The sequence below is a fragment of the Cydia strobilella genome, chromosome 4 (genome assembly GCF_947568885.1).
Source record: "Cydia strobilella chromosome 4, ilCydStro3.1, whole genome shotgun sequence".
Taxonomy (NCBI): Eukaryota; Metazoa; Arthropoda; class Insecta; order Lepidoptera; family Tortricidae; genus Cydia; species Cydia strobilella.
Genome location: NC_086044.1, coordinates 19,104,806 through 19,125,132, shown reverse-complemented (window position 1 = coordinate 19,125,132; position 20,327 = coordinate 19,104,806). Strand labels below are relative to the sequence as shown.

At 37.9% G+C, this 20,327-nt stretch overlaps 1 protein-coding gene and 1 long non-coding RNA gene across 5 annotated transcripts in view; one reads left to right on the top strand and one right to left on the bottom strand.

Annotated features, from left to right (window-relative positions):
* The window catches only part of LOC134740814 (dual specificity calcium/calmodulin-dependent 3',5'-cyclic nucleotide phosphodiesterase 1-like), a 541,857-nt gene that overhangs the window by 387,924 nt on the left and 133,606 nt on the right, over positions 1–20,327 (top strand). The gene's annotated exons all lie outside the window — the stretch shown is intronic.
* The window catches only part of LOC134740852 (uncharacterized), a 124,505-nt gene that overhangs the window by 102,664 nt on the left and 1,514 nt on the right, over positions 1–20,327 (bottom strand). The gene's annotated exons all lie outside the window — the stretch shown is intronic.

Here is a 20,327-nt window from a genome sequence, read left to right as displayed (position 1 = left end):
TATATACATTTCTTAATTGTGTTCCTTATCTATACATATAATAAAGCGGAAGAGGGTCGAAAGTCTGTACATGGAAAATATTCGAAAAAAAATTGGCTGGGGATACTTAGAATCGATAACAGAACACATTCCAACAGTTTTTAGAATTTTTGTCTGTTTATCTGTTTATCTGTTTGTCTGTTTATCTGTTTATCTGTTTGTCTGTTTATTTGACCGCGCTACAAATGAAAACGGCTGAACGGATTTTGATGCAAACTTTACTAATCTGTCGAAAAAAACCACGGCCAGGTTATAGGCTATAAAAAATTGAGAAATTTTACCCCTAAGAGGGTTAAAAAGGGGATGAAAGTTTGTATGGAGTTCAAGATTTATTTTAAGCTAGCAATTTGAAACTTCGTAAGAAGATATATTATTGAAATACAAGAAAACTAATTTCAGCGTTTTTGAAAATTCATCCCCTAAGGAGGTGAAATAGAGGTTGAAAGTTTGTATGGAGTTCAATTTTTTTTGAGTGCGTTACTTGAAACTTTGTATAATGGGCATATTATTATAATACAGGAAAAGTGATTTTAGCGTTTTCAAGAATTCGTCCCCTAATAGGGTTAAAAGGGGGTTGAAAGTTTGAATCCATTACAAATGCTTTGAAACTTCTTAGAAAGGTATGACAGACGATTACAAAGAACTAATTTTGACGTTTTTAAAAATTTAACCCCTCAGGGGGTTGAAAATGGGATGAAAGTTTGTCTTGGGGTGCAAATTTTATTTTAAGCCAGGAACTTAAAACTTTGCAAAACGTTAATTATATTAAAAAGCAAGAAAAAAAATTTCAGCGTTTTTAAAAATTCATTCCCCATGGTGGTGAAAAAGGGGTTAAAAACTTTATCATTTTAGCTACTAGGCCAAGTTAGGTACCGTTTTAGTATAAATCGGGTATGCCGAATTCATTTATGATATCAAAATGACACCATTCCCCAGTGAAAACACAAAAAATATGAAAAAAACTTTTTTTAATTTCTCTTTACGCTTAAACCGCTAAACCGATTTAGATAAAATTTGGTATAGAGATAGTTTGAGTCCCGTGGAAGAACATAGGGTAGTTTTTATCCAAAAAATGGAGACTGCGTTTGCATGGAGAAGCGGCCGTGCCCTTTCCTCTTAATAATGGTCACGAAGGTGGGTACTTTAAAAAAAAAAACATTTTTCAGTAAATGTCAAACGATTTGGGACTTATATGCGTTACCATGCCTTCCCGAAAAAAAATCGAATCTTTCGCGAAAGTCTCGCAATGCATTGCGGCCACAAGGGGCACGGTCTCAGGAGTCTGAGAAAAAGCACGGTGAGAGACTCAGTGGAGCCAGGCAGGTCGCTTCGCTTTCGGCTGAAACGGCAAGCCAGCGCGAGTCTCGATTGTAATCCCAAATACATCGTACGCAATACATATGTAGGCGCAGATCCTGACGGAGTGTGGCGCCGGAGAAGCCGTGTTCATCCTGCGTATCCCCCTCATTCCGAGCAACTTCCCGTTCCGCTTCAAGCGCCTACAGGTCCCCGTGAGCGTCTGCTTCGCTATGACCATCAACAAGTCGTAGGGGCAGACGCTACGCAGTTGCATTTCCCACTCCAAAAACAAAAAAAAGGGGCAGACGCTGCCCGCCGCCGGCGTCATGCTTAGACTGATTTGACTGGAGGACCGATTTGGATGACATGATTTTGATGGGAACACCCAAATATTCCGAAATACGTTTTTCCGATTTTTATAACCACAACTTTTATAATCCCGATTATTTATAAGTCCGAAATATCAAAATTACGATTTTTAAAAACACGATGGAATAAAATCACGAATGTGCTATTTCCGAAAATTTTAAATCCGATTGTCACTTGACAGAAAGCTTGAAGTTCCGGTTTTACACTTTTTTGAAAATATTTTTTTTTTCCTAATTCCTAAATTCCGAAAAATCATTGTCCGATCGGACATAAAATAATTCGGTATTCAGAAATTCGGTTTTTTACAAGATCGGAAAAATGAAGTCCGTGATATTCAAATGAAGACTCACGTTTTAGTAATTATTACGGGTACCTGTCGTGCCGCGTCATGTTAAATTCGGCATAAAATATTTTTGGCATAAAAATTCGGCATAAATAAATTAGACAGAACTGCGAACCCGAACTGTTGCTAGAAGTGGGTTAGGTTAGGTTAGAACTGCGACCCCCAAGAAAACGAACTGTTGCCAGAAGTGGGTTAGGTTAGGTTAGAATTGCGACCCCCAAGAAAACGAACTGTTGCCAGAAAAGTGCGGTTAGGTTAGGTTAGAACTGCGACCCCCAAGAAAACGAACTGTTGCCAAAAAAGTGGAAATTTAAAAATTGGGATATTTAAAATAGGAATCACGTTAATTCGGAATAAGGGCAATTCCGAATTCGTGATTTTTAAAATCGTAAATGTTAAATTCGGTGTTTGCCACCATCGGAATTGTTATAGTCGGAATTATGTAGTATTGTGACTAAAACAAGTGAGTCTAAACCGTAAAATGATTTAATATTAGTATGTCTCACAACAGTTTAAATTCGGAATTATGTAGTTCGGAATTTACAAAATTCGGCTTTTTGGGTTTTCGGAAATATAAATCTTCGTGATTTTCATCATTCGTAATTATGACAGTCGGAATTTTAGTGAGTCTAAACCGTAAAATGATTTAATATTAGTATGTCTCACAACAGTTTAAATTCGGAATTATGTAGTTCGGAATTTACAAAATTCGGCTTTTTGGGTTTTCGGAAATATAAATCTTCGTGATTTTCATCATTCGTAATTATGACAGTCGGAATTTTGATGGGTCGAGCATTTAAAAATCGGAATGATGAAATTCGACATTCTAAAATTCAGAATAAAATTTTTCGGAAATATGTAGTGTACCCGATTTGGATAGGTACAGTCAAGGACGTAAAAATACAAAAATGGTACTGTATCGCTCGATATACACCTACTACTCTATGCCGTTTAAATCACGTCAAAAATTTGAACAAGGGCAAAAAAAAAACATTTTGGAGTGTAATTTTATTTAGTGGTAGCAAAGAGGATATAATATTATAGAGCGGTACTGTCATAGTAAATTTTGTAACCACAGTAAATTCACTGCCATCTATCGACACACTTTAAAACTAAAAATGAAGATTTATAAAAATACGATAAAATGTATTTAAATATGGATAAATGATTTTTTTTATTTGCATTAATTATTTTTATTATTTTGACCCATGTTCTTTCACTGATATGCGTTAAAATTGTTAAATAATAACAAACGAAACCGTTAACGCCCTCTTTACGAGAGTAGGCAAAAGGTAGTAGCGACATCTGATCGAGAATCAAATTTTCGTGATTTTCGAGGCACGTTTTTTCCTTAGACTGTATCCATCTATTACGGAGTTATATCTATCTTTGGTGGTAGGTACATAATTGTAAAATATTTTATCTGGACTACAGTCCTCTAGCGTATCCATCTGTCAACTTTACTTTAAGTTCCGTCTCCAGGGGACAGGGAGATAAATTAGGGGTGAATTAGCCGCTTACTGACACAGACCGAATTCCACGCAGGCGAAGCCGCGGGCACAGCTAGTCAATGAATATCATTAACAAATTGTTTTGTTTTTTTTTTCAGGTAAGCTGCTTTTGCCATTATTTTTAAGGCGCTTGTAGGTAAGTAATATTATATGGGGTAAGTAGCGCATTGTTGCTGATGATTTTTTTATTATGAGTTAAGAATTCGGTGACATTGAAAACTATCGTAATCTTACAAAAGGTACGCGCCATCCAGACACGTTAAACAAAGAAGAAAGTAAAACATGTATTTTTAACGTCCAATGAAAAAAAAACAATGTTATAAGTTCAACGTGTGTATCTGTATGTATATATATGTCTATCTATAATCTATATCATTGTAGCTCCCCAACGAAAAAGCCATTTGAGTCGATTTATATAAAAAAAGTCAAAACTAACTAGATTGCGCTGTTTTAATTTTGTTCCGGGTTTTTAAGTTTAAAGATTCATCATAGAGTTATGATAATTCCACCGCTTGACATGTAAAACTCTAATACTCGATATTACATTTCCATTTCAAGTTGATCCTTGTAAAACCCCGCTTACACAATCTTCCGGATACCCCAAACCACATCAAACTAGCCTCGGCTGATTACCATTCCGGGCCAGAAAGGGTTACGGAATGTAGCCCTTTGTTTTTGTAAAATATTTTGTTCTATTACGCTAGGCTTTTTACGATACTCCATATATTACCCGCCTCTTTGCTAAATTGGATCTCTTTAACCCGATTCTGCTAGTCTGGATTTAAATAAAAATGGATGTCTGTGTGGGTCATTTTTCCGAAGATTTTTTTGTTTACACAACTTTGGGAACAAATCAAATTATTTTATTAAATATTTTTGATGTGTTTTTTAAGTAGTCAGACTACTATATCATCAGTAGTCACACTACTATATGTCTCATCATCATTCGCTTGCCCTTATCCCATTCCTTTGGGGTCGGCGCAGCATGTCTTTTTCTTCTAAACCTCTCTCTCGCCCGTCATCTCATCACTCGCATTCGTTTCATATCATCTCTCACACAATCCATCGACCTTTTCCTCGGTTTTCCTCTCCCGATACTTCCCTCCACATTCATTCGTAATACCTTTCTCGTCACATGACTTTCATCCCTCCGCATTACATGTCCATACCACGCTAGGCGATTCACTCTTACTTTTTCTACTGTAGGTGCAACTTTCAAGCATCCTCTTATATACTCATTCCTTATCCTATCCATACACTACTATATGTCTATTTCAGTTTATAATTGTTTGTTTGTCTCTTTCCCAAAAATGATTAATAACTGTGTAAAATAATGTCTGGAAGGGACCGCTCTTTAGCGATAAAGTCGCCTGTTGTATAACCTCTATTCTGTGTTATCTATTTCAATTAGCTGTTGTTATTTGAAGTGGGCAATAAAGTGTGACTGTATTGTAAGACAATGGCTGTTAAGTGCAATAGGTACGTATAATAAACGACAGCCTATTTTATGTAAGCCACGCTGACCTTTTTGTTACCAGAATTCCCCATCCCAGTTCAGGTTTCTTTAAGATTATTGAAATAACGAAGTGCACCTAAAATTTTCTATTACTATTTTTTTATCAATTGAAACTATTCTCGGTGAAGGGATATTAATTGTAACTGAACAATTTTTAAAAAGACCTTAATCGAAATTGAACTTACGTGAAACATATATATGTATTTTTAAATATTTAGATCACAACAGTTACGACTTGAAATTTGTCGCTATTGGCGACATGTGACGTGAGTGTAATCGTTGTAATCTAAATATTTTGAGAAAGACCCTCCTGCAAGTTACTGTCAATTGTATCAAAATACATAAACATTTTCCTTTCCTCAACGCAAATACAAACTGAAACAAGCAAAGCTAACGACTGTGACCTTTGAGACTAGAATATTTTATTCAATGCACTACTATTTTGCAGCACCTAAGTTATACAATAATGTTACCTTTTATGAGTAGTCAACAGGGTTGTCACCGTTTCAGTACATTTTCAATAAAATACAATTAGTCTTGCCAGAGTTGCTATAGTCTGCATATTCTCAAATGATTTTTACGTCTAAGACTAATCTGTTAAACAAAAGCCATTGTTTCTTATATGCGAGCGGTCAGCCATTATTAGACACAATGGCACGCGCCGTGGAACGCGCTCAGAGAAAATGGTACACAATGGCGACCGCTCGCATAAAAGAAATAATGGCTTTTGTTTAACAGATTAGGGTCTTAGACGTAAAAATCATTTGAGAAGATTTATACTATAACTGGTTAGTGAATTTGGAAATACATTAGCGATAACAATTTGGCGGTATTTTCCTGTTCAAGATTCCTTTATGACTGTTGAGCGCAGGGTCTAAGGGTATAAGTTGGGCTATAAAACAGTTGCCATTAAGTATCCCAATCCTATGATTTTCTTTCCCGACGAACAAACGGTCAAATTCACAACGACGGGACTTAATCGCGTAAAATAAGTTTTAAATTTACCTCCGACGTTTCGAGGACGGCGTTGTCCCCGTGGTCTCGGAGAACACTGGCTCAAGTTGACATCAACATCTTCTAGGCGCGCGAGTTTTTCGAACTACCCGCACTTGGTCTTGTTTATTAACTTGAACTTAAAAATCGTGAAAGTTAAAACGGTCAAATATCAAATAACAATTCGTACCGTAGTACCGTACGTTAGTTCTAGGTCCTGATATAATTTACTGTCAGATGGTCAGTTTGTATTAAATTGTAGTTGCAATAAGTTGTGGTTGTAGTTAGGGGCAGCCCTAAGCTTTACTTATCAGTGTTATTTTAGTATTTCCACTGTCACTAATATAATACGGGTGGAATAACAGTTATGCCAATAAAACACTGTATTTTTAGAGGAAACTAGCAAAAGCCATTATAATAACTAAGTAGATTGAAAATATAATAATAATAATAATAAGCCCGCAGGGCAGCTTGTGGCGAGCTGTTGGGGAGTGACGACCCCACGGACCCGAGTGCTCCAGAGAGTCGGTCAGGGTCTCCGTCTCCGGCGAGTCTTCGTCGGTCGGAGTGGACCCCAAGGGGACCCGCAGGACTCTCAGCTCTGGCTTGCCTTCATTGGCCGTCCAGAGGGGAGTCGTAAGAGCTATATGCTCCAGGGGTGGAAGTGAAAGATGCATAAGACGCGAGTTGGCACAGTGGCTGCTAACAGCCACTGGGTAGAAAGCGGCGCACACCTCTCGACACCCCTGAGCCGCTCACACCGGTGTTGCTCCTGGTCGTCTTTACGACGGCAGTTTCAGGGGCCCATCTAGTCAGCGGCGAGTCACCGCCTGCCTCGATAACGTGTACAGACATTGTTATGGCAGGTGTCCGGACCTCTCAGCAATAGCCCAATCTTTTGACCAGCCAAACTTCAATCCATAAACCGGTATACTGTTCACTTTTTCTACAATAGTCCCAATGCCTGCTGCGACCGGTTCATGGGTGTCTATTGTTGCACCTGTGAACGGGTTCCAGCAGGCATTCTACATGACATTAAAGCTCTCCAAGGGGCCTCTACGTGTTGGATCTATATCCCCACGCAAGCCTATCAAAAGACCGGGATTTATAGGCCCGTGAAATCCAGAAGGAGATACAAATAATAATAATAATAATATTCTTTATTGTGCACAATGAAACATGATTAAATACAGCAAATTAACATAAAAAACTAAGCAGCAACAGGCGGTCTTATCGCTTAAAAGCGATCTCTTCCAGACAACCTTCAGGTAGTAGAAATTAGCGCAAGGAAGAAATATGTATAAGGGTAGCAAAAATAAATGGAGAACGAGTACAGGAAAAAAAAAATCAGCACAACTAAATATATAACAATATCAATACATGCATAAATGTAATATATATATATATATATTCATACATACATACATAAACATATCACACAATACAGATAGACAGACAGAATCGAATAATTAACGAGTTTGAGGAAGGGACAGATAGTGGATTTTGAGCTGAGCCTTAAAAATGGGGAGTGATTTAGCTCGTCTTAGCTCCGACGGCAGAGCATTCCACAACCGAATCGCTTGGAAGGTAAAAGAATCGTTATAGAATTTAGAAGAAGAAGAAACTTGGGTAAGCAGATAATTCTGGGAGCATCTTAAAGAAGCGAGGTATTTGAAGTGCTCCTTCAGGTAAAGCGGGGTAGAGGGGTTGAAGAGAATACCGTATAGGTGAGCTAGAATGTGGGAATTGCGTCGCAAACGTATAGAAAGCCACTTGAGCTGCGAACGATAGTAGGAGACGTGATCATATTTTCGCAAGCCATAAATGAACCGGATGCATAGGTTTTGAAGACGTTCGAGTTTATTTAGTTGCTCTTCAGAAAGATCGGGGTAGCTGATATCCGCATAATCTAAAATGGGAAGAAGCAGAGCATGAGCAAGCGCAATTTTAGTAGCGAGCGGTAAAAAGTTACGAAGCCGCCGTAGGGATCCTGTTGCAGCAAACATTTTTCTACTAACCTCATTGATATGGGGAATCCAAGATAGAGTACGGTCCATAATTATGCCTAGATTTTTAACTTGAAAAGAATAAGGAATCTGTGTGCCGTTAAATAAAATCGTAGGTAAATTGGAAAAATCAATTCGGGAGATTAATTTCGAACTACCTATAATGATTGCTTGCGTTTTAGATGGATTGACAATGAGACCATAGCGATGACTCCAATCTAAAATGTTTTCTAAATCATTATTGGTAACGGATGGTAGATCGTCAAGCTCACCCTGGGAATAAATTTGTAAATCGTCAGCATACAAGTGATAAGAAGAAACAATGTTGCTAGTAATAGAATTAATAAAGACCGAAAAGAGAAGTGGGGATAGAACGCCACCCTGCGGAACGCCGGCAAGAGTGTTGCACCAAGAGGAATGAGAACCTTCCACCTTAATTCGCTGCCGACGGCCAACAAGGTAACTTCTAAACCATTGAAGAACCGGAGGTGATAGATTAAGGGAACCTAATACTGAAATAAGAATGTCAAAATCGACAGTATTAAACGCGTTGCTGAAATCCAACAACGTTAATACCGTCACCATCCTTTTATCCATTCCCGCTCGGATGTCATCAGTGATTTTAATAAGCGATGTGACCGTGCTATGACCGAACCGGAAACCGGATTGGAAAGGGTTCATGAGGCTATATCTATTTAGATAAGAAGTTAGTTGTTGATGGACTAAGCGTTCAAGAACCTTAGAAAGAAAAGGGAGAATGGAAATGGGGCGGTAGTCAGAAAAGGAAGAAGGTTTAGACTTTTTAGGTAAAGGAATTATATGTGCTTCTTTCCAAAGCGTTGGGAAAATACTAGAAGAAATGGAACTATTAAGGATGTGGGTAATGATAGGAACGAGGAGGTCAAGGAGCGGGAGGATCATATTACGGCTCACGTTGTCTACGCCAACAGCATTGGAGGATACCGATAGTATGTTCTTCTTAACATCACATTCGGAAAATGTTGAAAAAGAAAATTGAGACGAGGCAGAAGTTGAGAGATTAGAGAGATGGTTGAGAGTCTGAGTCTTGACTGGTCCACTGAAAGTAGCAGTTGCGGAGAAATGCTGGTTGAGTAAATCAAGATCTACATCATTATTCACAGGGGATATTTACTATACAATATTTAGTATAAGAAGGAAGGCATTTTATAAAATATAATATACTTCACAGTACAGGTCGCGTTCGGATTCAGATTTCACCACCATCACTGCTGCAGTATTGGCGCGACATTGCTGTAGGTAAATTGCATTGCTGCCGAAAATGTCAAAATCGATGTCACCGCCGGGAATGGGACCCGGAAGAATCGCGGGAACTCATAGAATATTGTAGACACTTAGTGATTTTGGTAGGTATTTGCTCTCGAAAGAACCGAATAGGTGACCTTGTAGAAAGTACCGTAAAATTAACGTATTTTATTATTATTTTAAACTGTTGTTCTTTTGTTGTCAATGATTGTTCTAAGTAACTTTTTTCTCGTCGATAATTGCGACAGGAACCCTTAGTTATATAAACACTCGTTAAGAGTAGGCCATCTTAAGAGGCAAACGATGTTGGCGTCGTTTCTGACGTCATACACTTAGAGCGACGTCATTGTGATGCAAACACGTCTTGATGACATTTATGGAAACATTTCAACGGCCGTAAAACCTACACTGGAATTAGAACGGGTCGTTTTGACGTTCATACGAATAAATTTAAAAAAATAAAAATAGCCGACAGCGTAAATATTTACTTACAAAAATAACTTTATTGGCGTCATTCATAAACACGCTACAAGCCTCAACAGGCTATTACTACTTATCACGAATATTGGTATAAAAGTAATGTATTTAATGATTATATTATACTGAAGATAGAACCCACGTTTTTACCCCACACAGTGTGTGGGACACACTACGAAAGGTCGAGTTGTTTGATTTAGTTTTTAATTAATTAATAATAGGACAGACGGTTGAAAATGAATGCATCGTATTTCTATAAAAAGTACGCATAACAACACAGCCATGCGTTTTCCAATAATTCAATTCCTTTATGTTACTTAGTTAATATTTTATTTAATTATTTTTATCTGAACTGTAACTGTATATGTGATTATTGACAGTGACGTCACGATCAAGTACCTACCGTTTAGTAAGGGGCCTTTCGCGGCCATAGAGTACGATTGTCGGACTTTGACTGTCATTTTTGATTTTTGTCTTGCTTAAAATACAATGGGTCTTACATATATAGACATTTGATCCGCAAAAATAAATCTGATCGACACTGATATCATTAATAAAAACTTGTCATCTATTATAATTACACTGTTTTAAAAAAAACGGACAAGTGCGAGTCGGACTCGCCCACCGAGGTTTCCGTACTTTTTAGTATTTTTTGTTATAGCGGCAACAGAAATACATCATCTGTGAAAATGTCAACCGTCTAACTATCACGGTTCAGACAGACAGACAGACGAACAGACAGACAGACGGACAGCTAACCCGGACCCTAAAAATGAATCCCACCGAATTCCTTGCGGCCAGTATCTTCTCGGACCAGAGATCAGGTGGCTTGCGCAAATATCTTCTCAGATTAGAAACGGTGTTTTTAGGGTTCCGTACCCAAAGGGTAAAAACGGGACCCTATTACTAAGACTTCGCTGTCCGTCTGTCCGTCTGTCTGTCTGTCACCAGGCTGTATCTCATGAACTGTGATAGCTAGACAGTTGAAATTTTTACAGATGATGTATTTCTGTTGCCGCTATAACAACAAATACTAAAAACGTAATAATATAAATATTTAAATGGGGCTCCCATACAACAAACGTGATTTTTTTGCTGTTTTTTTCCGTAATGGTACGGAACCCTTCGTGCGCGAGTCCGACTCGCACTTGGCCGGTTTTTTTTTCATGCATCGCCCCTTGGTTGGGGTTCAACTTTAATTGGAAATGCCCAATAACTTTTGCATTCTTACCTAAAACGATACAGTACAGACCCGTAAAAGTACACCGAAATAGTATTACGTTACGTCCATCAATCCATTACGGGACGTCACACGATGGATTTAACGCCTTTACACACGGGTTCGCGAGCAAATTGAATGACGCTAAATGTGACCTCAGCTGAGGGCTTCGAGCGACACAGAGAGCGCAAAAAAATGTAGACGGGTAAGTGTAATTGTCCGTTATTACACGAGCAAGCGTTTTGGCAGATTGATGGGATCATTTTGCACAGGAGTATCATCATTCATCATATTGTCAACATAAGTGTGATCATTTTACTGTCTGAATTAAATGAATTAAGGAACAAAAATATTTCGCATAGTAAACTTGCAATATTCAGTGAAAAGGGTATTTTTTGTGGGGCGCAACTGAGTGACGTGATGTGAATGGTTGACGCAAATTTATAGTTGGGTTAAGTGGCCTGACGCAAAATTATAGTTTTTATATTGTTACACATTTTTACAAAAGCAAATGCCAGGTAAAAAATTACGAGGAAACTACTTAGATTGTACCTATTTGCAAGACTCCTCCCAAAAATTTACTAGGTTAAAGTGGGTTCGATAAAAAATACCGTGGTTCAATTGTCGAATTTTAATTAAATTTTTATTGATGTTGTTAAATAAGCTTAGTATAATATGACTAGTGATATATCTGAGGAACGTGACGAGCATTTTACACAGAAGTGTAACCGCGAAAACTGGCGCATACTCCGCCGACAAGACAAGAGCCATCAAGCTCTTAAATTATTATGATGACCAGCAATGTACGGCAAATTGTCACCTGACAGTGACAATTTGCCGTATGTCAAGGTGAGTAAAATTTCACTTTCACACTTGCATGGTTGCAGGAAAAATTAAGGATATCATTTTTTTTTGTAAGGCGCATTGACTTCTGCTTAATAGCATAACGCAATCTATTTTTAAATCACTGCGATTGTTTTTTAATTAGTGATTCAGTGTTAAAACGCTAATAGGTTACGCATCTATCGAGGTCATTCGCGTAGTGGTGCCATCTACTAAAACAAAGAGGAACATGACTATATACATGTATTGTATCAAGAAGTATGATTTCATTACCAGACCTCACGTTTTACTTGTCACCGGTTGAAAGGCTCGAGTTGTCTTTTACGGTTTGCCTATCCGGGTCACTGGGACACGAAATATGAGAATTATTTCCCCTTAAGATTTGACTGAGAAAACTTGGTTTTAGCAATATATAATCGTCATTTTTCGAATTGTTTTTTCCCTCTTTGACATAAAAAAGGTCCTTTATCCACTTGTTTCAAGTTTTTGCCTACTACGATCTGAAGCTAGAATGACCCTTGTAGTTAAATTAAGTACTTTAAGTTTTTGCTCAATGCCGTGGCCCATATTAGTTTTATTGAATTCTCAGTATTTCACGGCTTATAGTGCTTATATACAGGATCACTTTTTAGCTTGAGCAGCCAAAGAAAAAATACTTGAAATACATACATATTGCATCCTCATAAGGCCCAGCCATACAAATGAAACACCCAAAATTGGCCACTGAAATTTGAACCTATAGTGCAGGGAATAGAGTTGATTTTTATTTGTTTGAAATTTACCGAAGAAATGCAACTGTTCCAATTGAATATGGTTTAAATTTCACCGAACTGAAGAAGTACTATAGGTAGGACCTTGGGCCTTAGGAGGTTATGACAAAGTAAAGTCAGTAACCGTTTTCTCATTATTTGAGAATTCATCTTTGACATGTTTACGCAACGATCTTTCAGCCCTGCTAAGGCTTCTCAAGTGCAATAAGGAGTTTTTCGTCTGAAATTCCAATAGAAATTCTAATAGAATGGTCGTTATTGCACATGAAGCATAAGGACCCTTCTCTGTGGAAAGCAACATTTATTTATTACGGTGATCACACATAATTTTTACCAACAAACATATTCTGGTTTGAGTACTTGAAGGGTCGTATGCAAGTAAATATGTGTCGTTTTCAATCAATAGGTACCACATGGTCGCTTGCCATAAGGACGCTCTGACAGGTTATTCGTATAAAGATACAATCCAATTCCGTCCTTATGGTAAGCGACAATATGGTACCTTTTGATTGAAAACGTCACATATTTCCCGGATGCTTATATATCTGCATCCACGATGCCCACCTGCGTCAATGCGATAATGAAGACCTAGCTGCAGGGTTTTTCACTTTCTCAACTGTAGTTACGCTTTTTTTGAAATGGGCTACCTTTTAAAATATATTCAGTGTACTGCAGGATTCTCATTACGGCAGCCGAAAGAACGTTTCACAGATAATGGCGTGTAAATGAATGGGTACGCTTGTTAGGCACCCTTCGCTAAACAAAAGTCTGCCAAGACTTTGTGCGTTCGTAAATACTGAGTAATGTGTAGCCTTGAGTATTTGGTAGATGCTAGAATCCGTATATTGATTGTTGCTTTAGCTATCTAGTATTAAAATGGAATATGCGTGACAGGGGTGCAAATTAGTAATCAACATATGAATTTAAGTCGTCAAATGATTGAAATTTTTAGATATCGACATCTGCATCTGTAGTAATAGACATCCTTACAAATAGTAGAAAATAAGCGTAACAATATTAGAAGTAAGGTGGTCGACCTAAGAGGAGAATGCGGGACGACCTGGAGGGATTTCTCAAAAGCTGACCAGAAATTGCGCGTAATCGGGAGGATTGGAAGTCTAGAGGGGAGGGCTATTTCCAGCAGTGGGACTAGAGTTTCCGGATCCGAAATGTATAAAATTATCCGGGGCTGGATCCGGATCCGCAGATCTTCCCATACATTTCAGAATCTGTCGTGCAAACCCTAAGTGGAACAATAGGTAAATAGGCTAAAAAATTCAAACGGACTATTTGAAAGCACAGTGACTGTGATTAACTGACCAACACTAAGGGGCCGGACGGTGATGCTCTGATCAAAATCACTGGGACAATTGCAAGAAGGCACAGTTTTTGTGGAGATCCTTGAATGTGTTTGTCCATAGCAGATTTTTGCAAAACCAATTTTCCATATACCACCGCTTTAGTAAACACTGGAAACCTAATATAAGCCACATCCATAATATTTATCCGACTGCGTCAGAAGGAGGGTAATGTTTTTTTTATTTCAACTTGTTCCAAAGCTCACAACAAATCATCACACACGTGTGAAACGCTAATGTGGTAGTTCAAATTAACTTCTTGATTCAAGTGGTTACAACTTAATTACGTTAGAGCAGGGTCGCATTAACCGCAACTCCTGCCTTTGGGGATTACAGCGGTTCACTTTATGGTAATTGACTAGGACCTTATGGAAAAGGATTTAGGGAGATTGTTGTTTGGCTGGATTACGTTGTGTTAGGGTTATCAGCTACCGACCTCATTGACCGATGTTTAAAGATATCATCGACGGCAAATGATATCATCGAAAGTTATTATTAGTACCTACCTACCTAAATATTTCTTACCTGAAGTGGGGCTGACTTGGGTGTTTTAGTCTGATGGGTTTATTGAAAAAAAAAGTGTTAAAAATGTTTAATAAACAAATAAGAAGTACCTAATAGGAAGTAAAAAGCGACGGTGGCCTAGCGGTAAGGGCGTGCGACTTACCAATTAGTTTTTCGGAACTTACATACGTACGAAATATCGTTTGATATTTTACTAGTCGCTTATGAAGGAAAACATCGTGAGGAAACCGGACTAATCCCGATAAGGCCTAGTTTACCCTCTGGGTTGGAAGGTCAGATGGCAGTCGCTTTCGTAAAAACTAGTACCTACGCCAATTCTTGAGATTAGTTGCCTAGCGGACCCCAGGCTCCCATGAGACGTGACAAAATGCCGGGACAACGCGAGGAAGATGATGAAGAAGACTACTTAACATTAATAATACGCCGTCTTCAAAATGTCTTACGCAGCGTCTTACATAAGCGAACGACTCGCGAACACGCAGCGAAGCGGCGCGGCGCTGCAGGCCCACGTCGTTCGCGTTCGCATCGAGATTGCTCACGTAGGACTTTTCTATAGGCATCAAAGGATTGATTCATCCCGCGGCGCATCGCTTCGCTTCGCGTTCGCGTGTGGTACTTAGTAGTAGTACGCTGTGTTATTTCGCATTTAGATACTTACTCGTATCTTGACTTGGTAATTTGTGATATTATCGCTGGTATCGCTCGAGCAACATGGTGGAGGCGGATCTGCGCGAACTCCGAGTCAAAAATTGGCAAGAAGTAACGCAAGACCTAGAAAAGTGGCACTGATTTGTGCTCGTCTCATTTTAGGTCCCTGATCCATCGGCTGAGTAAATAAGTAATTAATCACATCCGTCCATTATTTACTTATTTACCCTCAAGTGAGCAAGGTGTCTAGCAAAACATCGCCAGCCTGCGTGAGCCCTAAACAAAGGTCAGACGAGCTTTATACGGTAACGGCCTTACCTGTAGGTAATAGTAGTAGGTAGGTAGGTAATTTGAGGTAATTGTTACTCGTTCCAAGCGGTCGTTTTACCACGGCTGCTGAAGTACTATTGTGAGATATTTTCCGAGAGCTGGTTAAAAGACAATTTAGGGAACAAATTGTCTCTTAACTAGCACTCGTAAAATATCTCACAATAATGCTCAGGAGAATATCTCAAAATAATTTGAATTTATGTCTTCGAATGACCACCTCGTTGTCGACAAACCTTAGATAGTTTATAATTTATAAGTTTTATAACCTGTAGCCGCCCAGACATTAAAAATTTGCCAAGACAAATGCAATTTTGTTTTTCTAAATAAAGATTCAATCTAGAATGGAACGGGAGGAATGGGCAAAAGGGAAAGGCCTCTGGGCGGCTGTTGGTTAAAAAATTGACAAAAATCAAAGTATGTCCAATGTCCAAGATCAAGGCCAGTTGGCACATTGCTCTAAGAAGCAATACTATACATAATATTATGTTTGATTAGCTGCAACAGTGATCATAATTACATTCAATGACGAAAAAAGGAAACCATTGTGAATGCACAACGCTGCTTTCATACAATGGGATGCCATGAAGGCAGCGTAAAAACTGTCTATGTTCAACCTTAGGATTTTTCGTCCTTAAATGTCAATGACAATATTTGTATTACTTGAGAATGTATGTATGACTTCGGGTGACATCGGGTAACAACGTCATCATCAGAGTATTTTCGTTTGTATTCTAAAAGGAGATCTGGATACTATTGTAAAGGTTTGCACTTTCAAGAATATTCCAAAGTTTTTTCGAAAATGACTGCCTTCTAACAATCAAATCAAACAGGAAGCCTGGTTAAGGCCCAAAATCCTCACAATGTTTTTGTTATCATTTTTTCATGCAAAATATACAAAATAATCCCTGAAATTCTAAGAACATGCTTTCTCTCCATTTTGAAGCAGAACGATAAAAGGTTTCCAAGGTTCCCGGAAAAGCAAATTATTTAGCATTGTTTTGCTATTAGGGAATTACGCTTGTAAACATTTTTTTCATAAACGACTGAGTGCTTTTTAAGGGGATTTGTGCATATTTTAATTGAATAAGTTCCTTTTTTGGGTTCCGTACCCAAAGGGTATAAACGAGACCATATATTATTAACTAAGAGTCCGCTGTCTGTCTGTCTGTTCGTCTGTCACCAGGCTGTATCTCATGAACCGTGACAGCTAGAGAGTTGAAATTTTCACAGATTATGTATTTTTGTTGCCGCTATAACAACAAATACTAAAAACAGAATAAAATTAATATTTAAGTGGGGCTCCCATACAACAAACGTGCTTTTTTGCCGTTTTTTTGCGTAATGGTACGGAACCCTTCGTGCGCGAGTCCGACTCGCACTTGGCCGGTTTTTTTACAGTAATCTTCTTATGCGGCTATTCAATTTTCTGAACAAACATAATCGTGCACTTACTACTGGCTCATATGCCACTCGACTTAGATACAAGTTAATCAATATGTTGATGTTGTTTAATACAAAATAAGTTTTTGGCTAACATTTCATTTTTGGTACAAGCTTTTATAGCTGACTGTACTTTTCTGTCCACAGGCAACTAATACTCATTAAGACAATTCTAAAAACCCCAAACACAATTAGGTTGCGTTGTTTAATCACAGAGTATACATATGGCCAACTTCTGTCTCCATCATCAGATCAGCTCGATTGTACTATCATATTGCATTGTCACCCGACTTACATATTATTCATGCAAATTTTCAGCTTCATTGGAAACCGGGAAGTGGGTCAAATTTAACTTGCAAGATTTGACCCTTACAAACATGTTACATAAGTACATATCGGTTGCAAGTTAAAGAAAAGCTTGTAAATAAATAGCTTTCACCCACAGATTAAAAACTTACACCTCTGTTTTTTTTTTACATATATTTTTTTTTTTGTTTTGTTTGTGCTCTTCATGTATTTCTTTTTGGTTTGGTTAATATGTTTGTATATAATTAGGTATTCTTTGTGTGTATCTTTGTAATGTTTTAATATGTATCTTTGTGTGTTATCTGTCGTGGCATCACCGAATGGGCCCTACGGAAGACCAGCGCTGGCTTTATAGCTAGCATTATGCTGAGTTGGGTCCATTTCGTGATGCACACTTGATGATCTCTTCTTTTCTTGCTGTTGTTGTTTGTACATGTTCGTACTTGTGTTGTGATCGTCACGAATAAATATCTTTTATCTTTATCTATTTCGCTTTAACAAAAATATGACGCGTTGAGCACTGTAAAAAGATAGGCAAAACTGCAAATTGTAACGGTATCTTTATAGGAAGAAATTTGTATCCATAAAAGGGCAGTAAAGTGTCGTGCTGAGTCAAGAAGTGCTATACGTAAGATAATAGTAGTGACATATACTGTTTTTAGGGTTCCGTACCTCAAAAGGAAAAAACGGAACCCTTATAGGATCACTCGTGCGTCTGTCTGTCTGTCTGCCTGTCTGTCTGTCCGTCTGTCTGTCTGTCTGTCCGTCTGTCACAGCTTATTTTCTCCGAAACTACTGGACCAATTAAGTTGAAATTTGGTACACATATGTACGTTTGTGACCCAAAGATGGACATGTAACGTAAACAAATAAATTTTAAACACGGGGGCCACTTCTAAATGAGAAAATTAAAAAAATAAGTTTGTCAAACTATATCGTGTTACATATCAAATGAAAGAGCTCATTGTGCGAATCTCAAATATATATTTTTTATAATTATAGGATAAACAGTTTAGAAGTTATTCAAGAAAATAGGCAAAAATTGACCATTCCCCCTTTATCTCCGGAACTACTAAGTCAAAAAATTTGAAAAAAATACACAAAATAGATCTTTACCTATAGATCACCGGAAAACCTATTAGAAATGTGCAGTCAAGCGTGAGTCGGACTTAATTACTTAGTTTTTGATCCGACCCCTACGGGTTTTTTAAAGAAATTTCACATAAAAAATACATTGTTTAAACTGTGTAATATACGGAACCCTTGGAACGCCAGTCCGACTCGCACTTGGCCTGCCGGCAAATGACTTTTTTTTATATATAACCTTTGGAAGTCAGAATGATTAGACAACTCGGTCACGCTAACTGCATCGATTTAAAGTACCCACGTTAGTGGAATTATAAATGCCGTGTAGCGTGTAACTTTTCTAGGGCTGAAATATTAATCCATGGAACATACGACAGGCAGGGGCTGCAGAAACACTCGAGGGATAAGACATTTGTCTTCATTCGCGCGTGTGTTTCGTTCGTACTTCATACATGGTGTTGACACGAGCGAGACGCACAAGCGATTGACATCATTAAGATATCATTTTGATGTCACAATGTTTAAGTTAAATTGGCCTTACTGATCCTCCAGATAGGAAACTGATTAAATATAAAGAATAAGCGGTAAACAATAAACACCAAGCAACATTTCTTACTTAAGTTTAAAGAAGTTTATTGAAGAATTCGAACCTAAGACCTCCGATTTGGAAGCCGTCGTACGCCTCATTCAAACATACACTGACATCAGAATGATATCTAAATGATGTCATTTAGTCATCGTGCGTCTCGTCCGCGTCAATACGTACATGTATTGTACGTACAAGTACGAGCTAAACACACAATAGCAGTTGAATCACATCATTTAGATATCATTCTGATGTCATTGTACGAATTGGCCTGATTGTAATACCACGCGTTCCTTTTTGCTAAGTATTATTTATATAAGTTATTTCCTACGCCTAAACTCCGCAAAAATAAACTTAGCTGCCTCATTGTCAGCACTCTGCCACGTCAAGTGGATGTTCGTGCCACTATCAACCCCCAACCCTCTATATTTAGCAACCCTCGGGGAATGTTAGCGACGGAACGAACTATTTCATCAACCTATTTTTGCTAAAAAGGTCGAAGCTCTCTGAAAGTTTGAAAGTTGTACAAGAATGTTGATGTTCAAGTTTAATGTATATAGGTACGTGTAGGTACACATGGTAGTGTATACTTTAACTTAGTATAGTACCATGTGTATACTTTTACTTATACTAGTATAACAGGGTGACCTTAGCCATTGAAGAAACCCTGAAATCCCACGTAGGGTTATTTTTCAGGAATGCTCTAACGTTAATATTTTTTTAATTAGAACAAAAGACAAACAAATAAATTTTCTAACATAAGTTATTTCCAACATCAAAAAGAAACATACTGTATTAATCATTTGCAGTGTTTTTGACAATTTGTTCGAAAACGTGCGGCAAAGACGAGTGACATAAATAAAAAAGATTATCAAAAAGGTCGAAGAAGGTTTCATACTATTTATTACCTCAGGACTCAGGAGCTACTTACTAACACATACAGGCTGCTCCAAAGTGAAAAATCGTTATTTGTTATTTTCTTCGTAACCGCTACACCGGTTGTTATGATACTTTGTATACTGGTTCTAAATACCCTAATGCATATGTTAATGTTATATATGCCTCGGCAGGAATTGGATTGAAACACATCCTCGAATTGTTCTCTTTCCCGGCCTGTGCAATAATGTACTATTTATTAACAGAAGCATTTGATTGAAGTGGACGTTTCGACATCTAGAAATTTTGTCACCAGAGCATTCTGTCACTATGGAATTACAACATTCGAACTTTTTAACACTAACTTAACACTAGACATTATGACATGTGACATAAAATAGTCACAAATCCAAAAAGTCCTTTTTATGAGTATTTGAACTGTGGTAGGCTTGCACAAAGTCAAAGTTGGGTCTTCATCAGAATATGGGTAAGTAAAATATATA